The following is a 20,206-nucleotide window of genomic DNA, read 5'->3' on the forward strand; positions in this document are numbered from 1 at the left end:
TTCATATGATTGTGGGATTTAACAGAGGTGTTATTTATGTATTTATCAGACTAAAAAAAGATAAAAGGACTTGTAGAGCACGGCAAACTTGCTGATCATGTGTAGCTCCCAACTGCAGCTTCAGGCAGTCAGTGTGGTCAGGCAGTGCAAATTCACGTGTTTCAGAGGAGTGGCTCTGGAGGGAGGCCTGAAGGGAGGGTGTGGGAATTCTTATTCAATTAGATACTTTCAAAGTTCAGTGTTTTAGACAATTCACTTACTCGCAGTACCGAGATGGGCATGGGGCCAGATTAGCCTAGCTTAAAATGTGAAGAAGTCTGGATGAGTGGTTCTTTAAAAACACCAAACAGAAACATCGCCTTTCACATGAGAGCTCAAAGGACAGTTGGTGGCTCTGTTAGGGCCAGCATGTAGTCCATTACATGTCATTTTTACAAAGATGCTGATAATAATTTTTGTTATTATTTCTTTAGGTGTGGCTGCTATTTTTGGGGACACCTCTAACTAAATGTCTGAGTGTTGTAATATTACAGCATCTTTAATAAAGTTTTAAAATAAAATCACAGATAAAACTTCAGTAAACCCAGCCACAGGGAGCTAAAATAATCACAATGAGTTACTATTTTAATTAGGTGGAGGTGAGACAGACTTTTCGTAATGCTTCGTCTGACACGGGTGTCTGTGGACACTACTGGCTGTGTGAAAGGCCTGACAGAAATTCAGGTTCAGCGTTTGACTTTCTGCTTCTTAATGCAACCTGAAATAGTTACTTACCAGCTACTTCATGATTGAACAGATGGCCATCTGTTCAATCTGTGGAGCTGCAAACAGGTAAGTCTGACCCATGTCTACTGCCAAAAGTGCCCACAATGGGCATGTGAGCATCAGAACTGGAGCACAGAGCAATGGAAGAAGGTGGTCCGGTGTGGTCAATCACGTCTGCCTTTCCATCATGTGGATGGTCAGGTGTTTGTGTGCATCTCTTACCTGGGGAGGACATGGCACCAGGATGCACTATGGGATGAAGGTAAACCAGCAGAGGCAGTGTGACGCTTTGGGCAATGTTCTGCTGGGAAACCTTGGGTCCTTCCATTCATGTGGATGTTACTTTGACATGTACCACACATTGTTGCTGCTTAAGTAGGTGGTACGTGTACCAAGGAAGAACACCCCTTCAGGGAAAATGAGTACCATATTATTTTATGGCAGTGGCTTCCTTCAGCAGGATGATGCACCTGCCACACTGCAAAAATGGTTCAAGAACGGTTTGAGAATAAGAAGAACAAGTTAGAGGGGTTGACTTGGCCCCAAAGTTCTCCTAAATTGCTATTTCAGCAGAACGCTCATTGCTGCTGATCCTTTGAGGACGCCCTAAATACACCAGACTCTTTTCTGCCAAATCTAACTGCATAACAATTAACTATAAAACTATATATACATTTCTTGACACAAGTGTCTCTGACTGAAGTTTAGGTTTTGGAGAGTTGGAGAGTTGCCTGATGATATCTTTGCAATGCATTAATATCAACTTGACAAGTGTAGAAATGTAAGAAATCCTTACATTTTATTTTTCAGCAGTAGTATTATTGTTGGCATGTGGCTTGATTCTCTTCACAGTATGTGCCACTGCCTACAAATCTGTTAGCAGACAGGAAATTAAGAGAGAGATGTTGTAAAAATATATTCCTACATCCTTCAGCAAGTGGCATGACATACGTCACCATCAGCAGGTGCTGTGTCTTTTCTGCCAATAGTGCTTTAGTAACGACAGCACACATCCCACTCACACACCGGCTTATACACACACGTTCTCTGACACAGACACACAATGTTTGCTCTGGTGACAAAGCTGAACTGACAGTGTGTCACCGTCTCTCACTACTGATCCAGTGCCACACACACACTCTGTGCCTGTGACTGTCTCTCGCTCTCTCTTCTCTCTCTCACACACTCACTCACTCTATAAAAAAACACATACACACACACACACACAGCATTTACTGTAATGACCACTTACGGGAAGGTGTAACTAAATTGTCCCTAACCTTGTGACACATTATCCTGAGGACATTTTACTACCTTTGACCTCCATCTATGAATGGACAGCTAAATCTTTGTCTTTCAAAATAACAAACTAAACACTGACTTTGACAGAGGTTAATACAATTTTTACAAACCACATTTTTCCAAGTTCATTTAAAAATTGCCACAATTGCAATTGCTGCAATTTGTGACATTCTGCCACACCTACATTTAAAAAGAAATAAAGAAATAAAAATGCTAAATCTCCTAGGTGATTTCTATGAAGGACTTCTGCCAGGGGAGAAAAGGGGCCAGGTGAGTGAGAATTCAGGGCTTTTTGTAACTATCTGTGATGATGTGGGGCTTCATCATTCTCTTTCAGTCACAGACTGGTTTACAACACATCCCATGATGATACCACATTCTCTTCCAACTTACTCTCCATTCCTTAACCTCACAGTGGAATTCTTCACCTCAGGTTATGGCAAACAGTCACATGATTGGATGTTCCTTTTGGATGCAAAGGATGCTGAACATATCTGCAGAAGACAGAGATGTCAAAGATAGATCAGACATGCAAAAAAAAATGTTTTTTCCATAGAGGACACAAGGTGTAATGGGGATTATAACTTGTGGTCAAATTACAGTTTCTGGTGTCCTGGAAGATATCCTTGTTTAAAAACAATTCACGGAGACTGCTGATGTCCTGCATCACGTTGATATTTGACAACCTTGGAATGAGACTCAACAATTGACCCTCTTTCTCTTTTAATATAACTGACATTATGCTTGTATCCATAGAGAGCAAATAAAATGTTTGACATGTTACCTTACCTTTGTGGTTATTTGCTTCAAACAGCCTAGAATGCCTTACTACACAAGTGCTGTAAGCTATAGTGAACAACAACAAGCACTGAGGGTGTGTGGATTGTGCCTCTGACTGAACTCAGCATTCACCAGAGACTCTAGTGAATGCTTTCATCCAGTCTCTTCTTTTTACCCTCCACTCTCTGTATGTTCATGAAGCACAATACATTTCACCTCCAGTCAGCTGTCAACAAGTACAAAGAGAGGCTAATTATAGTTCACTGTTGCACACAGGTTTGGAAACAAGAGTGAAAATAAGCCCACTTTTTAAATGCAGCAGGTTAAAATAGAATTCTTCCTCCCACTGGTAAAGCGATCCCAATCTGGGCAGAATCTGACTGTTTATGAAAAACCATTTTAACCCATGGGAATCTCTGAATGTTCATGCAACATATGTTGCTGTCACTGAGGAAATCTTTTTAGGTTGAGTTAAAAAAGAAAAGAAAAGAGGAGTGTCTTATTGGGTTTGGTGCACAAACAGGGGACCAAATCATCTATTTGGCAGACAAAATCACACAAAAACCCCAATGAACTCATCTGCAATGTGTCTTTCAACACAATGAATGAATAATGTCATTTTTAAAAAAAGCAAATAGACAAAAATAAATGAAACAGAAAGTGATCTTTGGCTAATCCCTTTTGACATATACTCAACTGAAACCAGTAATAACGATACATCAAATGTCTGACCTCATCAACTTAACTGATTTTTGGAAATATATGCTTATTCTCAATCTGGTGGCTGCAACACATTTCAAACAAGTTGGACAGGGACAACAAAAATCTGTGAATGTTGTGTAATGCTCAAAAACACAAGTTTGGAACATTCCACAGGTGAACACGTTCATTAGTAACAGGTGATAGTATCATGATTGGGTATGGAAGTGGCATCCTGGAAAGACTCAGTCACAAACAAGAACGCGCCACAATTCACCACTATGTGAAACACACGACTGTATACAGAATATTAATACATAGGTTCAGGAGCACATTTGTAATACTGTAGTTGCTATTATTTATGTTTTGCACAATGTTCTCTATATACATATATTTTTTAAATGGGGTTGTATGAAACAATATTTTGAGAGAAATGAACAACTTTATTTAAACATATGAACAGCACTAGCTTTGGCAGTAAACTTATTTCAGTAACAAAATGAAATATATAGATGATTGGGACGAAAACATAAAAATGACATAATTATAGGTGGCCGCAAAAAATGTTACACCAGAGTCATGTGGTAGAATGAAAAATGTGCAAAAGCACAGTTCATTAGAGCAGTAATTGTTGATAAAAAAATTAATTAATACATTTAAAATGTGAAATTTGATGGTCTTTAAAACTCTAAGTCAAACTACTGAGTGAATATAATAAAAACCTTTACAGAGCATGAGCACAGCTGTAGAAAGCCACATAGATGGTGTACTATAAACCACCTGTGTTGTTTGTGTCTCAGGCCGAACCATCAAAGACAGACAACACACAAACAAAGTATGTGTGTTGTGTGGAGCAGGTAGAACGATCAGCGGAGCAGAGATTAAGCGCAGGTCTGGATCCAACTGGCCTGAGGCAACTTTAAACCGCACTAAGCAGAATCATCGACTGCAGCCTTCGTACAGGGGCTCGACTGAGTCTCTGAGTGTGTGTGTGTGTAGTGGAGAATAATAATCACAGCCCCTTAGATACACTTCAAACTCAGCCAGACGTGACATCTCTAAACCACAGAGAAAAGCGTGTACACGTGTGCATCTGACTCTGTGTGTATGTGTGTGTGTGGGTGTGTGTGTGGATATGATGGGGGAGAAAGAGAGGAGTGTGAGTTTGGTTCAACGTCTCTCTGTCAGAGTCCCTGGGAGAAACAGAATGTACTCGCAGCTGGGGAAAACATCACACAGGTGTGTGTGTATGTGTGTGTGTGCGTGCTTGTCTGTGTGTGTTTGATTCACATGTGTCCTCCCTCCTTCCTCTCTGCTTTGTTTACTTCTCTCTCTGGACCAACACATCATCCACAGAGCCGGAGCCAAATGACTCTGCTGGTTGGAGTCCACAGCGAGTCAACACTGACTGTTATATAAATGTCATGTGCAGTTTGTCCCTATCTAAATCAATCTGCTGTGATAAAAGTTTTATCAGCAAACTGCACCACACCTCATCCTGATGAACAAATCTGCTGATGGCATGTTGTTGGTCGGAGGTGTAAAGGTGAACGGTATGGTGGGGGATCCGGAGACAGGAAGAACAGGGGGGTGACAGCAACACAGCAGTGTGTTTTAGATTGAACATACAAAAATAAACTCTAATGTGATACACTCGTGGTGGGGAAATTCTGTTTCCACACGGTCCCTCTCACAGGGAGGTCAGAGGGTACAACTGTGTGCCTAGAGTCTGCAGGGAGTCAAAATAAAAATAACCTTCTGCCTTTTTCTTCAAATTAATGTTTATAATGTTCATATTAAATATAAGGGAGCACATATGAAACAGAATTTCATGTGAATTTCAAGTGAACGTCATGATTTTCTGTAACTGGCGAAATATAATATTGCATAGAAAACAAGCTGAGCGAATGGTGGAGGAAACCTGAATGTAGCACGTAACAATACAGCTAGAAAGCAGTGCAGAAGTTTAGTTTGTTTAGTTTTTTTTACTTTTTATATTTTTGTTTTCAGTGTTCTGTTTAAAGTTTTAAAGCTTTGATTTCCAGATGGCTGAACAAATTGAATCTAGACACAAATAAAAAGCGGCATATGACATTCCATATTTCAAATAACCAAACAGAACATGTTACAAATCTCCTTCTACTGTCTGGAAGCTTCACATCTGAAGCTGGATGTGAAGCCTGGTGATAACACTGGAAAACTGGAGAAGTTTTTGCATGCCTGATTAAATGAATCATGAAACAATGACTTCTGAACTGTTTCAACAAACTGGAAACAGGAAGTTATTGTGGCATCATAAGCTGTAGTATCACCTTCAAAAGTAGCATTGTCAGGAGGCCAAATGACATATAAAACTTCACTGCCAATCTTTGCAGCTGTGGGACATTTCTTTAAGATAACCAACTGTACTTTACTTTAGCTATTATTGGCGTACTGTTTTGTAATTAGAGGTATATGTGACGATTTATGAGTTGATACTATTTTCAGAAAGCATTCTGAATTATCAGCTCAAATAATGACAGCAATCTTTACTGCTCAGTCTAAAAGGGTCATATGTTAACATGGTAGTGTTAGTTCTATCAGTTAGTTAACAGCGACAACTAGCAGCTAGTGCGTGTCAGTATCTAGTAACAACTAATCTCTAACTAATTTGTCTGGTGCAACTCGTTTTAATTTAATGATCTAAATTAAGCTCTGCTCTGTAAACTTTGAACTTTATGAAGGAAGGTGTTGTGCAATCTGACGTCCTGTCACACTGTCACGGCTTACACTAGAGCTGAACAGAGGCATTCTTAATGGTACTAACAGATAAGCTTTTCTGACCCATGGTGAGTCAGAACATCTTCTGTGACAAATTCCTATCAAACACAAACAACATTAGCAACGTTAGTATCTGGTGAACTTAAGTCCAATATTCTGTCCTCTTTATAGCTCTGATTTGGTCTCCACCAATTCCTGCGAAAAAAACAAGTTTGCAATGAACAGTACCTTTCACAATACACATAATCAATGGACATATGAAAATAAAGATTAGTGCAGCTTCAACTTTAGCTTGTTAAGCACTTTCTGACTTTTGGACTTTACGTAAACACACAACTGTGCTCAGTGACAGCGAGACATCTGGTTGAAGGACAGTATTCCGACTCATCGTAGCACTGCACAAACAAACACAGTGTGCATGCTCAGTGGTAAATCAGGCTCAAAAACATAAACATACCCTCCATAATGCGGTCAGAGTCACATGTGCACTCTCACACTCTCACACACTTTGCTGTTTTCTGAAACAACATTGATGTGTGAAGGGAGTCGTGCTTGACTCTACTGTTCTCTAAATCACATTTCTTTCTGTTCTCCCTCTATCCCTCCATCATTGTTAGTGATGACTCAGAGGAGGAGTGAGTCACCACACCCTCTAGGTCTCACAAATACACACACACACACACACACACACACACACAACCTTTAGCACCCTTCTTTCCTTTTACTGGAAGCAGGTTCCCTTCTTCAGTAAGAGCAATATTTTTGTTTTCCTTTGCTGGTTCCCTTTGCTCCCCCGGACTCTCTGAGGTGCTGTGTATGTTTGTGTGTGTGTGTGTGTGTGTCTGCGTGTGCATGTCTCTGTGTGTATGTGTTAATTAAAGTTGGGAGGAGAGCTTTGGAGGAGGCAAGAGTGAGCTGCCAAAGGCTGCTGCATAAAGTAAACAGGCAGACGTACAGTCACATGCAGACAGAGCACACATGCCTGCACGCGCACACACACACACACACATTGCAAACTCCCTCCACGTTATGTTTTGACCCGTTCTAACCACTTTACGAGTATGATTCACTGCAGTGGGACAGTTCAGATCAGTCTTAAAAGATTAAAATGCTTAGATTTACTTGTATTTAAGAAAACATGACTGCACTGATGACACACTTCTAACCCTGAGAAACACCTCTTTAGCCTTTATAGGATAAAACATAACATAGCAACTCTTTCACACTAAGATCCCGAATATCTTCCCAGTATCTCTTTTTTAAAGGTCAAACTTGATAAAAAAAAAGCTGTAATAGATCCAGCAACTTTAACTCTGTCTTGTCTTGTAACCAGCATGGTGAACACTCACACCACTGCAGCAGCTATTCTGCTGTTTCCCTTTTCTGGAGAAATGACTTTTCAGATGTGTTCAGCTCTAACATTTTCCACTATGGAAACTCCATAGTCCTCATCCACATCCACATCCTCAAACTATCTGCAATATCTGGAATTATTTTTTCATTAAGGAATAAAGAAAAAAAAACTGCACCTCTTGGAAAAACATGAGACAGTTAAAACAGCCCTGTTGCCAGTGTTAAACCACTTCAACCACGAACAGCAGACAATCATCCAACACTCCCTTGAGAAGCAATTGGTTTGACCACAAACCTCAAAAATGTTGGGGTAATCATAATGTGTAAACCATTTTAATCAAATATACCACACCAAACAGCCATATATCACAGACATGCTGAGGGATCTTAACCGCAAAATAAATCTTACAGAAAGCAGTTACGTGGTGTAATCACAATGTTGAACGCAACACACAAAACTCTCACTGCAAGTCTGCTAATTCTTCTGCTTGAGGCCTCACTAAGTTCACTAAGCAAAGCTTCAAACTCTTGGCAGAGGCCTCAGTGAAAGTAAGGATACAATTTCAAGAATGTGTCGCCATAAATCTGAAATTAAATCTATTCTTTCCTAATTCCTGAAAGGATACTGAAGATAGTTGGTTCTCAACCTATACCAGAAATTCCCCTTCTCAAGAGTCTCTCCTCTGCTCTCACTCTCTTATTTCCAGCTTGCCCTGCAGGCTTTCAGCCGATTGTTTCAAACTGGTGCTTCATGTACTTGGACTACAGGTCCGAAGGAGCGTGATTATGCATTCAGGCCCTGAAAAGAGTGGGAGAAAGTGTGTGTGTGTGTGTGTGTGTATGTGTATGTGTGTGTGTGCACCATGAGCCACTCTGCTTTCAGTGAAAAAAGGAGAGAGAGAGAGAGAGAAAAGGAGGCTTTAACATGCAAATCCCTCCCGCTGCTTTATCTGCCTCCTCTCATATCGTCCATAGCAACACGGATATGGGCCGTAATGAGGAGGACACACAGGTTAACAGCACTGAGCTGTCTCAATGGGTGTAGTTGACACGTTCTTCATGTGCACACACACACACACACACACACACACTCACAAACGGCAGCATGTTATCAGAGAAACATCAAGGAGGTGTATGTGTAGCTTAAAGCCATAAACAGACGGCAGCAGGACAGGGCAATTCAGCTGATAAGCCTCGTTGGACTGTTGGCAGCCTGAGACTTTACACACTCACACACGCACACGCACAAACACAAACACACATACAGAAAAACAACCTCTCTCCCTCTCTTTTATTTGACACTACCGGGTTGATTTCGATTTATGAGCATATTAGCGCCATTACCCGAACACGTGTCAAGGCACTACTTTACTGAGGAGGTGGAGGTCACGTTTGAGTGCACCCTACATGTGTGCATATGCACACACGTGTGTGCACACAGACACACACCAACTGGGAGAGTGAATGAGAAAGAGGGTGGTGTTTTTATTTGGATTGATTGTGGTTGGGTTGTAAAAAGGCCAACAATATGCCAGACAACGGGGTTATTTTCATGTTTTTAAAAGCTATTTGTGTGTGTACTTGCAGTCAGACTTTTGCTAATTTTAACTGGGAACAAGAACTGCTGTCTAAAGAGGAACAGTTCATCATTGTTTAACAGAGGACTTGGACTGCTTTTTCAAATGATAATCAGCAAGATTCTATATCACATTTTTTGGAACATCACTGATGTTAAGTGATTTTGTGTGTTGTTGTCAGTGTCTACAGAAATGCACAGTTCATCATTTATAAAGGGTCTGTTGATCTGCAAAATTACAAGAAACAAAGCAAAAGAAGCAAGACAGTGATCAGACAACCAAGATAAACATATGGAAGCCTGAAATATTTCCTCCAGAGAAAGAAAGTACATATGAAAATGTGAACGCCAATGAAATACCAACAATAAAAACACTCTTTCACACTAACATAGGATATTAAGACAGAATCTTGACTGTTTAACTCAAACACTGAACAGTGACAATTCTGATATAATCAAATGTGAGATTAGTTGCTCTCATCATTTTTGACTTATCCAATAGTCTTAACTGGGCTTCCATAAAAACAGGATCAAGCACACGCTGCACAGTGAAACCCAACATGATTGAAAAGACTCAAAAAGTTGTCACTGAACAGACAGTCCAAGCAACAGTCATATCGTTAAATCAGCAGCTGAGACAAAGCATTACAGAAATACAGCACTACAAGAGCATAATAAATATGAAAACCACCATGTTGCTATTGCTATCATTTCTCCAGGAACCAAACTTTGAAACTGTTTTGGTAAAGTACCACAGGATGTAAAGAAGTGTGTTTCAATCATGTGAAACTTCTATCACCACTATAGCAACAGTTCCAGAGTGAGTGCTTCTGGTTATCTACACAAAGTTCTTTGCAAAAAGAAAATTCAGGTTTACTAAAGGTACACAACGTAACAATGGTATAGACTTGTACAAAAATGATCCCTGTCAGTCACTTCACATGACCCTCTGGCAGTATCCACAGACTCCCTACCCTCTCAATGTATACTGTCATTATCTTACTGCGTGGGAATTTCTGGGAATCAGCGATTCTGAAGAAGCATAGCTTACTGTTGAGTTTCATTCACCCAATCTGGGAATGAGACTCAACAATTAACATTTTTTCTTGCACCTTTGAATGGTGTGTTTACAAACAGCATCCAACAAAGTCTGTGTAGCAAACCTTTAAAGATCATATATAAACATATAAAATTCTATGATTAATTATTTGTCTGATAAAGTTTTTCAACAGAAAAGAGTCCTCTTGTTAAAAATTCTTAATTCTTTTCCTTCACTGAAAAATCCAGAATCCATGAATACAAAAATATATTGCTTATCTAAAATGTTTTGGGACTCAAGATGTGTCCTACTTGACTGAAAACTCTTTCTATTACTCTGAGAATTATAAAAATATAAAAATAATTCTATTACTCCTTGTGTTAAAGTGATGTTTAAAAAAGAACTTTTTCCCTTGAGGAGACACATGTGAAAACATCTTTTTTTGTGTCAAACTCAGTCAAACATTCAAATTACGCAACAGTAAGTAAAACATTTCTGAGTGAACACATTTTAAAAGCTAATATGTGTTGTCTTTAAGGCTTTGAAAACACTATCGTCTTTCTTGACATTTCTTGAACCCCCACTTGTGTTTAAATCTGCAAACAGCTTCCATGAACTGCATGCCGTACATCCATTGACATGAAAATGTTTTGGTTTAATGGTTTAAAAAAAAAAAGAAGAAAAAAAAAAGCTTTAGCTTTCCAAAGTTACAGGAGTCTCATCTTGAATGAAAACAGACATACACTTTTATTCTGTTTTGCAGGTCTGAGCACAAACAAGCCTCCATTCAGAAACTGAAACACTGCACATCTGAAAGTTGACAGGCACACACTAGATACACACAACACACACTCAGATGTGTGCAAGCTAAAACAACAGTGTGGCAGCTAGTGACCACCATGCTGGTAATAATGAGGGTGCAGCGCAGTGCCTCGGGCCGTCCCTCCAGGCCCGATGGGGGACGGGGTCTGGCTGAAGCTCCCTCGGTGCGTGGGGATGCATCACTGAAATCATTTAATTCATACCGTAAACGTGACAGGGTTAATGAGTGGCAAAGAGAGCCTGGGGACCAAGGGGGAGCTGGGTAGGGGGTATGGTGTGTATGTGTGCATGTGGATGGATGGGTTGGTACTGCGTGTGTGAGTGTGTTGGTGGGTAATATTTGCGTGTGTGCTTGGAGGAGGAATGGTGTAAACATGATAGGCTGAAGCCAGGGTGCTGTACCCTGCAGTTATAACTAATGCTCTTTAATTCTGCAACAGCTTGCAGAGAAACTCCTGGAAAATGTCCGAATTGAAGCATTAGCTGTACGTTTGGGAGTGTGTGTAAGTGTGTGTGTGGAGAGAGGTAGAGCGGGACAAAGAGACAGAGGTGGTTCAGGAGTATCAGGTTTGCGGTGAGACAGATGGTGAAGGCTGGATGGAGTTTTTGTTTTTTTTGGCTGTCATTGGTTTTAATTACCAACAGAACCCAGATACACACACACACACACACACACACACACACTTTTTACATGTATTCAAAACACCCAAGCAACAGACTGTGTGCACACAGACAGAAAAAAAAAAAACAAAAACAACCACAAACAGAGAGCTGTCATTCAACACCATTTCGTACAACTGACTGCTCTAATTTTTTTCCAATCGGACGCCAGAGAAGAGTGAAGGTGTGAGAGACAAGTTAGGACGAAGGACAAAAGCACAGCGTTCTGCAGAGGAGAGAAAAATGAGTGAGCACTAAATTGGCTGGGTGGAGTGATGGAAGATGGAGGGGAGAGGAGAGCGAGAGGCGATGGTGATGGATGAGCAAATGGTGGGCGCCTGATGGGGGAACGAGGGGGCAGAGTAAGGGAGGAGGTGATGTGATTCACGGGTCGGAAGCATCAGAACATCCCCCACTCAGCCCCCCCCCCCCTCCCACCCCCCACCCCAAACGTCCCCTCCCTGCTTCTCCATTAACACACTGTGCAGCCCGGTAACACTAGCACTTATTGTCTGTGAGGCGTGCAGTTTACACTCGCCTTTGCCCCAGACAATTAAATCTGGCCTCAACACACTGGAGTGCATAGATGCACGCAAAGCTTTTCCTCTCCTGAAGAAGATGTCCGTCAGAAAAACCGGCTTTGTTTAGTGTTTGTGTTTGCAACCTCCACTTTGACTAACAATCTTTAAAGAAAAGAAAAAAAAAAAGTCAGAAGATGCATCTCATTAATGCAAAATTTAGTTTCATCTCCCAGGTACCAAAAATGTCATAACTCTGTCATATGTTTGTTTCCAAGATGCGTTCATGAAAACCAGCTTGTTTGCTCCTTCAGAGCTCTGGCTGTGGTGACATTAAGGCCTCCAGGAGAAAAACAAAGCACCCCCCCTTCCATCGCTTTCTCCCCAGGGACCCTATCAGGACATGGAAAGGTCAGGGGTCTGGCAGCAGACATACACACACACACACACACACACCAACTGAATATCACATGTATCTACCTGCTCATAAAAAGCACCTGCAGACAAAAAAAAAAAAAAAAAAATCACCCCTTTCACATTGCATCTTGATTGACCAATTAAAAAGCCCTCATTTAACTGACGAGGTTCATTAATAAGTCAGCCTGACCTTTTAAAGTGTTACCGGTTTGTTTGCTTCTCTTTTCAGTAATGGCAGAACAATCACCAACAATAATTTTCATTTTGCTTTAAAGTTGAAGATGTAGTTTACAATCCTGATTCAGTAACTCTGACAACTTTTAAAAAATAAACATTTATTTAAATGGACATTTTGTGCACAAAATGAATATTCTAATACCTAAAATAGAATGTGATTTGTGCAAAGTCAGTGGTTAATACAAAGCAGTCGTTGCAGAAGTCAGTTTAAAAGCATTTATCACTGTTCTGAAAGGGGTTCCAGAAACCTCAAAGCCTCTTAAATATTCCATCCATATACTATATATATATATATATATATATATATATATATATAATTAGCATGTTATATAAACAAAAAATATATTCATTTATATATAATACAAACAAATATACCTGATAAAAAAACCTCCTAATTTTAACTTTTATTTCAGGTATTTATATAAGGTAGCTTAAATAAAGTATTTCTTTATCAGAAAATGCGACTTTGCGACTTGAATGTTATAGTAAAACATAAGAGACACATATTGGGAGTAGGACTCCATTACCTCTAAACAGGATGCTAACCAAGAGAGAGGCACACAGCCACTGATGAGGGTTCAGCTTCTTACGAAAGCTAAGAAGCCTTTTTCCTGCATGCTACTGTTGAGAGGAAAACACAGCCAGGGTTCAAAGCGTATGAATCGAGGTGAACTGATGTGCAAAACCTTAATCTTGCATCTCAGCATTTTTTTGCTATTTGCGCATTTTTCAAAATCACTACCAGGCTTGTGACTTTCAAGAGCATGAAAAGCATTCTGGAAACACTGTTTTTTATTGGTATGGATTGATGCCATCTATGCAATAACACTTAGTGAAATGAGAGATGAAATATTCAGTGATTACCAGTCACATGTCTGCCTGTTGCATCCGTGTCGTGGTTCCATTTTCTGTCTCGAAAACAACAAGACCTTTTCCATTGTTGCCTCACAGTTGAACTTTTTGTTGCTTTAACATATGCATGACTCTCACTCACACTGTACAGTTATTGAAGTGTTGATTATAAAATTCATTTCTGTAGTCTTTTTCTCCTGTGAAACCATGAAGTGTGTGTGCTTGTGTGCAAATAATATTGATAAAAATCTCCCTCTCCCTCTCTGTGTGGTGTGTGTTGGCTACAGAGGAACAGGTCCCCCTGCCTGATACAGTATCTACTTAAATAACACATCTCATTAAGCCTGCTGACTAATGAGGTGATTAGCCCCAGCTACCAATAACTAGCGTTAGCCTGGCGTAGCGTTAGCGGCTCTCTGAGGATTTAAGCACAGTGATTCAGATGGAATGGCTAATATGGCTGGTGGGTCGGGCTTTTAATTGCCTTAAAGCTATTAGTACTAATGTGTAGATATGTGAGGGACAAATTACTTTAATTAGCTTCCGTTAATGTGTTTGCTCACAGAAATGTTAGCACATTGCGTCTGCAGGAGGTAACATAGAGAAGGAAAGATAGGCTGGGCGCCCTGCTTTGGATTAGGGGTGGAGAGCCTCAGAGTGTGTGAGAGTGTGTTAGCAGCTCTCTGGGTAGGGCAGGGGGGGCTCAGCAGCAGTGAAGTGTGCCACAGCTATTTATAGGGCCAGTTGATTGCAGATTTATTCTCCTGGGAGGCTGTAACTTGGAATAGAGTGTGTGTGTGTGTGTGTGTGTGTGTGTCTTTGTGTCATGGGGAGGTGCAGGTTATGAAGAAGACCCACTGTGGGAGGAACAGCTGTCTGTCAGGAGGAATCTGTCGGTTAATTTCCTTTGGGGAAAAGGCAGAACTGAAGGCTGAGACCAGACGTCTCTGGCTACAAAAGCTGATCGTTTGTCTTCTTCTGGTCGAATAAAATCAAATCAGTTTTCCGTTGGGTTTCAAAAACAATTTCATTTTCATTTACTGCTTGATCCAATTTTCATTCCCAAAAATGTCAAATCAGAATTTTAGTTTGATGACTGTGCAACTTATCAGCTGTGTTTAAAAAGGTGTTTGGAGAAAATGCCTCCTTTAAACCACAACGTGAGTCTGTCAATTAAAGCTCTTTCTTTGACATCTTTGAAATCCAGCTGAAATACTGTGCCTTTATACTAGACTGGACAACATTAAGGTCTTCCACCGCTATGAAAAGGAGATGAGAGGGTTAAAGAGGCTAATTTGACCTTAAATAATCTTGCCGTTATTGTCCAGAAGTGAAGGAAGAGAAGGTTTGAGACAGCTGAGATGGACATTACTCTAGATGAGGTTCAGCTCAGTATTTAAAATGTGGTGTTATCATTTTGTGCACTGTGTTCCGCACAGATTTGTGTTTGTCTTCGCTGTGGTCGGTCAGGGCTGCATGTGTACGTCGAGGAGGCAGAATAAAGCAACAGAGTAAACAAGGAGGTGCACGAGGCTGGATACGGCTTTTGACAGGGGGATGGGAAATACTGCGGCTGGCGCTGTGAATAAGATGAATTCCTGAATGCTGGCGTTTACGCCGCAGACAGTGGCGGGCAGGGCAGGAGGGGGGGGGGAGTAAAGCTGATGTTGACACGCTAAATAAAAGCAATGCACACACAAACAGGCACACGCTCACTTGTCAGTGAAACGTTCACGGTGATGTGATTATTACACATTGATTGTGTATCTTTGTGAGGGAGTCTGTGTCCTCTTGCCTGTCCTGACAGCTGAATCTCTCTCTGCTTCTTATAGAGGCCATTTCTCAGAGAAATTCAAAAGCCGATCTAACAGAGACAAAGAGCCAACAACAGCCTCAAAATTGTCTGGCTGCTTTCAGAGTGGCTGAATGTTAAAAAAAAAAAAAAAAAGAAGAAAAAAAAGAAAAAGTGTTTCAGGCTCTTCCTGAACTCTGCGGACCGAGTGGCAGACGGATGGTGCCAAAAAATGTGAACAATGCCACTGAGCTCAGTGCTGGTTTAAATGAGCCTTTCAGAGGACTTAGGCAGTTAAAATTAAAGAACTGAGCTTTATTCAGTGTGATCCGACACAATACGCTCTTTTGTAGTGTTTTACAAGAACGGCTGAAGTTTACTTCATTATAAAATGAATTGGTTTAGCTTTTCATACAGACTGCATGTAAAAGCTAAACACAAATTAATAAAGATTTGTTTGAAATATCTGTTACACTGCACAAAATTATGGGTTGTGTCTTGCAAAGGAAGCTCTGAAAACATTACCTTAGCGCTACTAAACAGTTTGAAGAGGACTGAAGAACACGTGAGCACACAAAAATGCAGATGTGATCTTAAATCAGTGAAGGCTTTAACTTGCACCAGTAATGGCCACTTACTGGCCTGTAAAAACACACACTGCTGTGGCTTGTGGAAGGACAAAAACAGCACTGTTTACAGTGACAATGAGGTGACTAACAAACAGAGTTACAGTGCTACACACACACACACATTACACCCCTGATGTTTTCCCAGAGGACCAGGCCCGTGTCTGTGTGGATCATGTGTGCTGAGGCCCGTCTGGCATGGATAATGGTGATGGATAGTGAGAGGCTGGCAGAGGCTCCTCAGAGTGGAGCGATATGCCAGCCGACCTGCTGCCAACAAAGGCAGCGTTACAAATACCTCACATTAGGGGAATTATGTCTTTATGTGCCATCCAAACGGGCGCAGGGGTGAGACAATGGTGTGAGGGAGATGCTGTTTCCGTTACAATTAGCTGCATGTTAATCTTTTTTTCCTCATCTTTTTCTTCTCTCTTTCTTGCTTTGTGCCTTTCGGGCCTCAGCGCACAAAAAACAAGAACAAGGCAGTAATATAAAAAACAAAAAGGCTCTGTAAGGCTCTGTTCTGTAGTTTTACAGAACGACTTAAGGGGAGAAATGAGCAGACACTGAACTGTGTGTTTGAAACACAGTCTGTAACTTCCATGCTATATTAGAAATGTCTAGAGATGTTAATCTTTACAAATGTCTCAAAATAGCTCTTTCAGAAGTTTAAAAGAAACTAGGATGTACTATAATAACACATGCACACAACCACACAGGATATTCCCAAACAGACAAGTGTAGGTTAAGGTTTCTCACCCTCCACTTGAGTGCAAAAAAGACCTGCTGCCCTTTAAAACGCAATTTCCTGAAACAAGACACATGGACCAAATTGTGCTGTGTTTTTTTTCCCTCCTCTGCCCGCCTATTACTGCTGGTAGAGCTCTGTGAAAGCCCTGGCCAGGCTTTCCGCAGGCACTTTGGCAAGCATGAGCATCCAGTCTATTTTCCTCGGATAAGGGGTGGAGGGGGTGGTGGTGTTTTTGTCTGAGAGGGAATGAGGAGGAGGAGGAGGAGGAGGAGGTGAGAACGCAGAGGAGGGGTGGATAGAGAGAAGGAGGGAGGCATGTTAGAGGGAAAAAGAAGAAGACAGTGCAGCAATGTGGGCGTGTGTGTGTGTATAAATGTGTTGGGGGGTGATTGTAGGAGAAAAAGATGTAAACAGCTAATCAATCAGCACAGAAAAGAGACAGCAGTACAGGCGGCGGTGCAGAGATGGAGACGCACACATACTGACAGCTGGGGACAGAAGGGGTGGGTCTCGTCTTCCTCTTGCAGCTGGCTGTGTCTGGCAGGACGCCGGCTAAGCACCGCTGTCCTCTCTCCTCTCCCTCTGTACATGCTATCTGCGTATCTGTAAGTCTGGGCCTTGGCGGGGGATCTAGTTGGTGCTGAGACATGAGCTCAAACATCCTCTGTGGTCAGACTACCCCCATCTTACCCTGCAATTTGAACTCCCGCTGGAGTTTAAGTGTGGTTATGTTTTCGTTTATTTGTTGAGGATGGGGGTCTCAGAGGATTAAAGGGAAGGGCAGGGAGATGAAATGAATTCTCACAGCAGATCAGGTGCTTCCCACCAACAGCCAGACACACCTCACACACTTGTGTCTTTTTTTTTTTATCACCAAAGTGACTTAAAATTTTATTTATTTTATTTTTTTTATAATTAGGTTTTCTGTGGAAAACATATATATGATCCCTTCAAAATAAAGTCTGACGTGTATTACTCTTCGTTGAAAAAGGTTTGAAGGGTTTCCTTTCAGACAAGAATGCATGACCTTTAACATGGCTGCATCCTCTCCTGCTGCACTCAGAGAGCACATAGACTGAAAGCCCAGTGGACTTATATAGCCTGAAGACTTTCTATTTTTGCAAGCTAAATTAGGAAGCCAAAAATGGCATAAGGGGCTGTACTATTGTCCCATTTTTCCAATGATAATATTTCTTCTCTGTCCTTTGAAAGTTGAAAATTACCTTACAGTTCCTTCACACAAAACATCATTTATCCTTAATCTCAAAGTGCAGTCCTACTTTTCCTGCACAAGGTTAAGTTTCACAACAAGACAATCCTCCACGCATTCAATGCAGTGCACATACGACACAATTTTGATTGTGAAGAGGCAAGCCACTGCTCATTGGTAGAGACAGTGAGATAATTCTGTACAGAGAAACTAGTAGTATAAGTAAGTATAAAGTGTAACTGAAAACTCGTGTAGTGCCCTGTCCCAATTAGCAGGAAATTTGGCTCCAAGTCTGACTAATTTAAATGAATGTGATGAGAATACAGGTGAGAACACACCTATGAAACCTGTCTAAAGACAGACATATTCATGAACAATAAAAAGTAATTGCTGATTCCAGTTCAGCACACAGTCAAAATTCTTTTATCTTGCACTGAACTTTTCTTTGTAAGGTGAGTGATGAATGACTGAATTTCTTTTCTGTGCAATCTTACAAATATTTACAGTTTAATTTCTACAAATACAGCAAAAAAGATATACTGTTTTCAAAATCGTGCAACAAATACATTATTAAAAGGCTGTCCATATTAGAAGAGTTGAAAAACATCTGAATGACAAACAGGGAAATAACTTAATAACTTAACTTAAATCCCAAAAAATCCAAGGAAGAGGCGAGGCAGTGAACCTGAACACATGAAACCAAACTCTAAAACCAAGCAAGACAAAAAGCAGAGATCAGGCCTGACATGTATACCACATAACTGCCAAAGATGGAAATGAGAGGACCGGTCCTTAAGTAGTCACGGAAGGTAGTTGAATTAAATGGCAGGGATGCAGGAGATAGAAAAAATGGGTCACAATTAAGTCAGCAGGAAGAGCAATGTGTGTGCACAGCCTTGGAAAAATTGTCAACAACAGTAAGGATTACTGTGTTACCTTTGGATGGAGGTAGGCCAATGACAAAATGCAGGGCTATATGGGACCATGGTCTGGATGGGACTGGAAGGGGCCGCAGCAGGCCTGCTGGAGGTTGGTGGGAGGATTTGTTGTGGGCGCACATAGTCGGTGTCCTTGGAATCCCACCAAAAATGGTGCCTGAGGAGTGACACAGTGTGTCTAATCCCAGGATGGCACGTGTACCTGGAGGTGTGAACCCACTGTAGGACCTGGGAACGAACATAATGAGGTACATACATCCAACCAGCAGGACCGTTACCTGGATCCAGTTCTTGTTTCTGGGCCTCATGAACCGCAGATACTGTCTCCCAGGAGACCGCTGCCATCACAATGCTGGAAGGAACAACGGACTCAGGACCAGTGTCCTTCTCATCCTCAGAGAACTGATGAGACAAGGCATCAAGCTTCAAATTGCGGGTTCCAGGTTTGTAGGGCAGGGTGATGCTAAATCGACGGAAGAACAAATCCCACCCGGCCAGTTTGGGGTTCAGCCTTTTAGCAGGTTGAATGCAAGCTAAATTCTTACGATTTGTCCAGACTAGAAAAGGTGTCTCCAGCCAGTGCCTCCACTCCTCTAAAGCCAATTTTATGGCCAACAACTCACAATTACCCATGCCATAGTTACGTTCAGCTGGGGTCAGGTGACAAGAGAAGAAGGTACGGGAATGAAGTCTCTGCCGGGGGGCCGGAATGTAGGCAACAGGACTGAACTGACTCCAGAGTCTGAGGTGTCTATCTCTACCACAAACTCCAGGGCAGGGTCAGGTTGGAGGAGCACAGGGCAGAGGTGAACGAGGTCTTGGCTTAATCTGCCTCAGGGGTCTGAGGCTAGTTTGGTAAGAGGGGACACTACCATGCTGAAGTTTCTAATGAACCTATGATCAAAGTTGGAAAAACCAAGCAACTGCTGCAACTGTTTGCAAGTTTGGGGCTCAGGCCAATTAGCTACTTTTTGGATATGTTCTGGGTTAGTCTGGACCTGGCCGTCAGCATAACGTACTGAAAAGAAGCATAGAAAAGCTTTAGTCAGGGAAACTGGACTTCAGTTTAAAACGGAAGATGTTTCACCTCTCATCCAAAAGGCTTCTAA

General features: G+C 41.3%; 1 protein-coding gene across 4 annotated transcripts in view; it reads right to left on the reverse strand.

Moving 5' to 3' along the window:
- card14 (caspase recruitment domain family, member 14) overlaps positions 1-20,206 on the reverse strand; it is a 74,083-nt gene that overhangs the window by 13,305 nt on the left and 40,572 nt on the right. For 2 of the 4 annotated variants that reach the window (XR_006844615.1, XR_006844612.1), the window contains one exon: positions 599-2,561. The gene's annotated coding sequence lies outside the window, so the exon portion shown is untranslated. Of the gene's footprint in view, positions 1-597; positions 2,562-20,206 lie in introns of those variants that run through there. The other 2 variants (XR_006844611.1, XR_006844610.1) reach the window with 2 other exon arrangements.

This window comes from Scatophagus argus, chromosome 2 (genome assembly GCF_020382885.2).
Source record: "Scatophagus argus isolate fScaArg1 chromosome 2, fScaArg1.pri, whole genome shotgun sequence".
Taxonomy (NCBI): domain Eukaryota; kingdom Metazoa; phylum Chordata; class Actinopteri; family Scatophagidae; genus Scatophagus; species Scatophagus argus.